Source organism: Theobroma cacao, chromosome 7 (genome assembly GCF_053813885.1).
Source record: "Theobroma cacao isolate CCN51 chromosome 7, ASM5381388v1, whole genome shotgun sequence".
In the NCBI taxonomy this organism is placed as follows: domain Eukaryota; kingdom Viridiplantae; phylum Streptophyta; class Magnoliopsida; order Malvales; family Malvaceae; genus Theobroma; species Theobroma cacao.
The window spans coordinates 31,758,838-31,767,449 of NC_142645.1; the positions used below are offsets into that span (position 1 = coordinate 31,758,838).

The following is an 8,612-nucleotide window of genomic DNA, read 5'->3' on the forward strand; positions in this document are numbered from 1 at the left end:
TCATGGGTTAGTTATAAAAAATTTTGGAGTTGATATCTACAGATAAAGGGAAGAGAGCGGTAGGGAGTTTTGGTGCACCAGAAGACATTCAACAAACAGAAGCCAATACAGACCTTGTGTATCCACCAAGATTTACACCACCACCTACAAGGAATGCATCTATTCCCATGCCATCAATGGGTCAATATCCATTTTTTGGGATGCCAATAGGGCCACTGTCGACTTATGCCCAACAAAGGCCAATTGGAGGGGTAAGTCCTTCAGATCCCATCTTTGTACCTGATCTGGACAATCCAAGGGAACAAGAGAAGCTCAAATGTGGATCCGTTGAATCGAAGGACAATCCTGATACCCATCAAAAATTTGACCTTTTTGAGGAGAGACTACGCATGATAGAAGGAATGGGAATGTATTGTTCTATGGACGTAATTGAACTCTGTCTTGTTCCAAATGTGATTATACCCCCAAAATTCAAAGTTCCAGACTTTGATAAGTATGATGGAACCAAGTGCCCGGTCATACACATCACCATGTATTGTAGAAGGATGGCTGCATATGCTCATGATGACAAACTCTTGATACATTGCTTCTAAGATAGCCTTACTGGTGCTGCAGCAAAGTGGTACGTCCAATTAGACTGCAATCGAATTCACACATGGAAGGACCTTGCCCTGGCATTTGTAGTTCAGTATAAGCATGTTACAGATATGGCTCTAGATTGCCTTTCTCTACAAAACATAGAGAAGAAACCCACTAAAAGCTTCAAAGAATATGCTCAAAGATGGAGGAATGTGGCCTCTCAAGTTCAGCCACCATTGACTAAGAAAGAGACCACTGTAATGTTCGTTAACACCTTACGAGCCCTTTACTATGAACGATTGGTTGGTAGTGCCACAAAGAACTTTGCTGACATGGTGATTTCAAGAGAAATGATAGAAACTGCCATTAAGCAAGGGAAGATAGAAGGAGGTGATATGACAAACACGAAGAAAGGGGGAACTTTTAAGAAGAAAGAGGGAGAAGCCCAAGCCATCACTTCAAGACAACACCAAGGAGGAATATACAATCCTTACCAGCCATACCCACCATACCCCTATTACCCAACTGTGAACAACACTTCACAAAGGCCATACCTATACCTACCCATGCCAAATGCCTTTCCTAACCTGTACCCATATACTCCCATCCAACAGACACCTTACCCCACAAATATTCACCCACATACTTCCACACCTGTTATGGCTTCAACCACCCAATAAACAACACCTTCAATCAACCATATTGCCAGTGAATCAAGAGGATGGCGAAACAAGCAAGAGAAAGTGCAGTTTGATCCAATCCTAATCCCATATGCTGAACTCTTCACTCAATTAGTAGCAAACCATCTGGTGGCACCTTTATACATTGAGCCATTAAAACCTCCATTCCCGAGATGGTATGACACTTTCGCCCACTGTGATTATCATTATGGAATCGAAGGTCACTCGATTGAGAATTGCACAGCATTCAAGCATAAGGTGCAAGGGTTGATCAAGGTAGGAATCCTGAACTTTGAAAAGAAATCGAAATAAAATGTTAACAACAACCCACTGCCAAACCATGTTGGGGTAGGGGTAAATGCAATCGAAAGGGAAGTGTATGCTAAAAGGAACATTCGGGAAGTGGAAACCCCTATGGAGAAAGTATTTGAAGCCTTGGTAAAAGCCAATATGCTCGAGGTTTGGCCAGAATGTTCTGATGTGAATGACTCAGTAGATATCCAAAGACCATATTGCTTGTATCACAAAGGATGTGTGGGGCATTTAATCCAGGATTGTAGTTCTTTCCGGAAGGAAGTGCAAAGAATGATGGACGAATCAAGGATTGAGTTTTATGTGGAAGCTTCAGAGCCAACAGTAAACATGATATCCAAGGAGTCCACACACCCAAGGAAGACAAAACCTTTAACCATTTTCTATGAACCAAGAGGAGAGTCTGTGGAAGACAGAACCCATGCCAAAATGACCATCGATGTCCCTAAACCTTTCCCCTACAAAGATGACAAAGCTATCCCATGGAACTACAATTGCAATGTACAAATTTCAAAAACGGGAAAATAGATAGTTGAATCTCAAGATGATGCTGCAAATATAACTGGTGTTGAAGGGATTACCCGCAACGGATGTTGCTATTCACCAGAAGCATTGGAGAATCTCAAGAAGGAGAAGGGAAAGAAAAAAGAAAAAAGTTTGAGAGAAGAAAAGGTGCAACCTCAGGAATCGACAGATGGCTCAAAAGGACCAGTGACGAAAAAAGAAGCCGCTGAGTTCCTCAAGTTCATTAAACATAGTGAGTACAATGTGGTCGAGCAATTGAACAGGTTGCCTGCTCGTATTTCACTATTATCTTTGCTCCCCAGCTCGAAACCACATAGAAATTCTTTGATGAGGATTTTGAACCAAGTATATGTGGATCATAACATTTCAGTTGAAAATTTGGACTACATCATTGGGAATATTTCAGTGGGTAACATAATATCCTTTAACGATGAAGAAATCCCCTCGGTGGTAGAGGAAACTACAAAGCCTTGCATATCACTACCAAGTGTAATGGTTGTACCGTCGCAAAAGTGCTGCTTGATAACGGATCGTCCTTAAATGTGAAGCCCATAAGGACCTTGGCCCGCTTACCCATCAACATGTCCTACATGCGAAAAAGTCAGATGATCGTGAGAGCCTTCGACGGAATAAGGAGAGAAGTAGTAGGGGACATTGAGATACCGATAGAAATTGGATCATGTACCTTTACCATTGAATTCCAGGTTATGAATATCGCTCCTTCATACAATTATTTGTTGGGAAGACCTTGGATCCATATGGCTGGGGCCATACCTTCATCTCTTCATCAGAAGGTCAAGTTCATCGTGGATGGGAAGATTGTCTGTGTTAACGAGGAAGAGGACTTACTCATAAGCAAGCCAGCGGATACTCCTTACGTGAAAGTGGCGGAAGAAGTGCCTGAATGTTCCTTTCGATCCTTCGAGTTTGTTAACACCACATATGTTGGAGAAAGAACCACACCGCCTATTCCAAGGCTTTCCAAAACCACCAAGATGGTTGTTAGTCAGATAGTAGGGAAAGGATACCTAGCGGGGGCAGGACTGGGAAGAGAACTACAAGGCATTAGAAAGCCCATACGTGCTACCAAAAATGAAGAAAGGTTTGGCCTAGGGTATAAGCCAACTACGAAGGAAAGAGAAAAAATGATAGTTGAAAGAAAAAAAGAAAGGTTGGCTCGCTTTAAGGGCCATGAGTTGGAAATCCATGGAATGACATATCCTCATCTCTATGAGACATTTCGATCTGGAGGTTGCATTTTTCCTGAATCACTCACCGTTGGGAGCCAAGAATCAGTGTCAGCTTTAAGGGAAGCCTTTTCTGATTTATCAATATGTGCAACGGAGGAAAGTGAAGAACAGTCAGAAAATGTGGATGGGATTCCTACTACATACCTCGGGCCACCGAATTTGAAGTTGAGCAACTGAACCACCATGAGTTTACCAGTCACTTGTGATTCAATTTCAAAGTAATTCAAACTAAACATCCGTGCTTATGCCCAAAAGCATTGGAAATTTTATGTATCGGGCTTTTCTTTATCATTTATCATTCTAATAAATTGACATGCGTAGTGCATTTCTCATATCTCTTCTCATGATTCACCATTTCCATTCGTGTCATTTCATCTCTTTATTTTAACTGTTTATCTATACAATAGCTTTACATATTTTAATTCCCTTTACCTTCCAGGATTCCAAATAATGAATGCGAAGATGATAATGACAGTGGTTTTGAAGTTAATTTTGAAAAAGGTATAAGTGTCAGCGAACTTGACGATACAGAAAACATGGAGGATTATGATTTAACTCTGGACTTGTTAAGACTAGTAGAACAGGAGGGGAGACAAATTGTCCCACATCAAGAGACACTTGAAATAATTAATTTGGGAAATGGAGAAAATAAGAAAGAAGTTAGAATTGGTACGACGTTGGTGCCAATTGAAAGAGAAAAACTAATAAAGCTACTCCATGAATATGTAGATGTGTTTGCATGGTCCTATCAAGATATGCCAGGACTCAATACAGACATTGTAGCCTATAAACTGCCTTTGAAACCCGAATGCAAACCAATTAAGCAAAAGTTGAGAAGAATGAAACCTGAAATGCTGTTAAAAATTAAAGAAGATGTGAAAAGCAGTTCGATGTAGGATTCTTGGAAGTAGCTAAGTACCCTGTATGGGTTGCAAATATTGTCCCAGTACCTAAGAAAGACGAGAAAGTGAGAATGTGTGTGGATTATCGAGACTTGAATAGAGCTAGCCCAAAAGATAATTTTCCTCTTCCCCACATTGACACCCTTGTTGACAATACTGCCCGTCATTCCTTGTTTTCCTTTATGGATGGCTTTTCAGGGTATAACCAAATTAAGATGGCACCAGAGGATAGAGAGAAAACTACCTTCATAACTATGTGGGGGACCTTTTGTTATAAGGTAATGCCATTTGGTTTGAAGAATGCCGGGGTAACTTAACAGCGGGCTATGGTGACTCTCTTCCATGATATGATGTACAGAGAGGTTGAGGTGTATCTGGATGATATGATTGTAAAAGCTCACAAAACAGAGGACCATGTGACCAATCTTGAAAGATTATTCAAGAGGTTACGAAAATTTAAGCTCAGATTAAATCCGGCAAAGTGCACTTTTGGAGTCACTTAAGGAAAGCTACTGGGTTTCATCGTTAGTGAAAGAGGAATAGAAGTTGACCCAGATAAGGTTCAAGCAATCCATGATTTGCCTCCTCCCAAAACGAAAAAAGAAGTTAGAGGATTTTTGGGAAGATTAAATTATATAGCCCGGTTCATATCACAACTCACACTCAAATGTGACCTGATCTTCAAGCTCTTTCGCAAACACAATCCTGGGGCATGGAACGAGGAGTGCCAAGTTGCTTTTGACAAGGTTAAAGAATATTTGTTGAGTCTGCTATTGTTGGTACCACCTATGGCTGAAAGACCCCTCCTCTTGTACTTAACGGTAAATGAAGGATCCATGGGATGTATGTTAGGACAGCATGATGAAACTAGTAAGAAAGAAAGGGCAGTTTACTACTTGAGTAAAAAGTTCACTGAGTACGAGTCCAAGTATTCCTCGTTGGAAAAGATGTGTTGTGCTTTAGCATGGATAACGCATCGACTCAAGCAATACATGCTATATCATACCACTTGGCTCATTGCGAAGTTGGATCCTATCAAATACATCTTCGAGAAACCATCCTTATCAGGTAGAGTGGCAAGATGGCAAGTGTTGTTGTCTGAATATGATATTGTATATGTGTCCCAAAAAGCTATCAAAGGAAGTGCAATCTCTGATTTTCTGGCAAAAAGGGTGGAAGGGGATTATGAACCAATGGAGTTTGAGTTTCCAAATGAGGACCTGATGTCGATTTGCCAAACAAATGAGAAGGAATTAGAGGAGAAAGAGAATTGGAAGATGTTTTTCAACGGAGCTTCAAATGCCTTGAGGCATGGCATAGGGGTCGTGTTAGTGTCACCAGAAGAAGATCATTATCCCATCATAGCCAAGCTCAATTTTATATAGTACCAATAATGTGGCTGAATATGAAGCTTGTGTAATGGGTCTTCAGGCTACAATCGAGAGGAAAATTCACATTTTGGAAGTGTATGGGGATTCTGCTTTGGTCATTTATCAGTTGCGAGGAGAATGAGAGACACGTGACTCGAAGTTAGTCCAGTATCACAAGTATGTTTCAAAGCTGATTGAAAATTTTGATAAGATTTGCTTCACACATTTGCCCCGAGAGGAGAACCAAATGGCCGATGCATTAGCCACGCTGGCGGCAATGTTCAAAGTTGGTACCAATGTCAAGATTCAACCTATCATGATTAATCTTCGAGAGTGCCCCGCACACTGCTCTAGTGTAGAGGAAAAAGTAGACGGGAAACCATGGTACCATGATATTGTGCATTATATCAAGTTTCAACAGTATCCGGATCAAAGCTCAAAAAATGATAAGAAAACCATTAGAAGGTTGGCAATTAATTTATTCTTGGATAGGGACATCTTACGCAAGAGAAGTAGGGATCAAGTGCTTTTGAGATGTGTGGATTCAGTCGAAGCTTAGGGAATAGTTGAGGAAGTCCACGAAGGAATTTGTAGGGCACACGCAAGTGGGCATATGTTGGCAAGACAGGTCATGAGAACAGGGTATTATTGGCTCACGTTGGAAACGGATTATATAGATTTCGCTCGAAAGTGTCACAAGTGTCAGATATACGCAGACAGAATCCACACTCCAGCTTATTCACTGCATGTATTGACATCACCATGGCCATTCTCAATGTGAGGCATGGATGTGATTGGGTTAATAACCCCGAAGGCATCAAATGGGCATCGGTTTATTCTGGTGGCAATTGACTACTTCACTAAGTGGGTAGAAGCAGCATCTTATGCCAATGTGACCTAGAAAGTGGTATGTAAGTTCATCCAAAAAGAAATAATATGCCGCTATGGTCTCCCGGAAAGGATCATCACAGATAACGCTAGTAACCTCAATGATTCGATGATGAAAGAGGTTTGTGCCAAGTTTAAGATCAAGCATCACAATTCAATGCCTTATCGCCCAAAGAAGAATGCAGCGGTAGAAGCAGCCAACAAGAACATCAAAAGGATAATTGAAAAGATGACAGATGTATACAAAGATTGGCATGAGAAGTTACCTTTTGTTTTGCATGCTTATCGCACAACAGTCCGAACTTCCACGGGAGCTACACCGTTCTTTTTGGTGTATGGGATGGAAGCAGTTTTGCCAATTGAAGTAGAAATCCCTTCCCTTCGGGTTCTTAAAGAAGTATAGTTGGAAGAAGTCAAATGGGTTAACGCTCATTATGAGCAATTGAATCTCATAGAAGAAAAAAGGTTGACGACACTTTGCCATGGGCAGTTATATCAAAAGAGAATGATGAGGGCATATGGCAAGAAGGCACATCCTCGACAGTTCCCAGAAGGAGAGTTAGTATTGAAAAGAATTCTCCCGAACCAGCAGGATCCTCATGGGAAATGGACACCAAATTGGGAAGGACCATTTGTGGTGAAGAAAGCTTTTTTAGGAGAAACACTAATTTTGGCGGAGATGGACGGAAGGGAGTTTTCCAACCTAGTGAATGTCGATGCTGTCAAGAAATATTTTGCATAAAAAAAAAAGAAAAAAGAAAAAAAAAATTCAAGTTGAAAACTTGAAAAGGCAGCTTGAATCTGGGAGATGTGTTTAAGGCGAAAACCTGAAAGGGCGATCTAGACACGAAGGAGGTCCAAGTACTATAAAAGCTTAACATAGAAAGCGTGAAGATCATGATCCGAGATGTTCATACAAAAGACAAGGGAGTTGACAAATGTGCCTGTTTCGGGATAAAATTTTGAGACTACTGTTAATATCTATCGAAACAGTCATTAAGAAAGAATTGTATCTCTTTTGTATTAATCGATTTTCCCCTGTTCCTTGTCATTATGCTTGATTGTAGAAACTTCCCTTTTTTCTAATGAAAAGTAGCCTTTCTGCTCCCAACAATGTCATCATTTCCATTCTGTCAAGAGAGGAGATATGAGTACATTGCATTGCATTTGTCATAAAATTGGAATGATAGTTAATAAAGAGCATGATAAAGTAAGAAATGTTTGCAATATTTTGAAAAAGGATCGTAATTGACGGGGAACGAAATGGAGTCTGGTAATGTAAAACAAGAAAAGAGAAAAGGCTAAGAAAATAGAGAAAGAAATGGAAATAGCAATAGAATGGAGCACAGTAAAAATGTGAAGAATAATTGGACCATGCATATGATAGAGGAAGAAAACAGTTATGGGCAATGAATTGGGAAAGACAAGAGGTCGGAAGCGTGATTGGTTCATCCCCCATTGATCAAAGAGAAGGCTCTAAAACACCTAAAAAAGGAAACTGATGAAAATGAATTGCCATGTTCAAAATTTTAAAACAATTGAAAAAGAAGGAAATTCATCTTTAAAATTATAGAACCTCAGATGAGAAGTTGATTATTTTTCACCATTTCAAAAAATGAAAAAAGGTTTCGTTGCCTCAGTTTTGAGAAGTTCATTTTCAAAGTCTCATTGCCTCAATTTTGAGGAGTTCATTTTCAAAGTCTCGTTGCCTCAGTTTTGACGAGTTCATTTTAAAAGTCTCGTTGCCTCAACTTTGAAGAGTTCATTTTTAAAAGTCACATTGCCTCAGTTTTGAGGAATTCATTTTTAAAAGTTTCATTGCCTCAGCTTTGAGGAATTTCATTAAAAAAAAAAAACCTTGGTAGGAGAATTAAAGAATTTAGTCAAATACAGTGTCTACGTCTTTGCACTATTTCGGATTTCTGAAATGCACAAAGATGGGCAGCTGTAGACACTAAATTTGTAACAAAATGATAAACAAAAAATGAATAAAAATTAAAAATTAAAAAAAAATAAAAAAAAATGATGATGAAAGAAGAAAAGGGAAGAGGGTACAACTGGATGGGTGTGGACACACCCTGCCAGGCACCTCCTTCACCTTACCAG

General features: G+C 39.9%; 1 pseudogene; it reads left to right on the forward strand.

Annotated features, from left to right (window-relative positions):
• Positions 1-200: 200 nt before the first annotated feature.
• LOC148761800 (uncharacterized) lies at positions 201-7,248 on the forward strand (annotated as a pseudogene).
• The last annotated feature ends 1,364 nt before the right edge of the window (positions 7,249-8,612 follow it).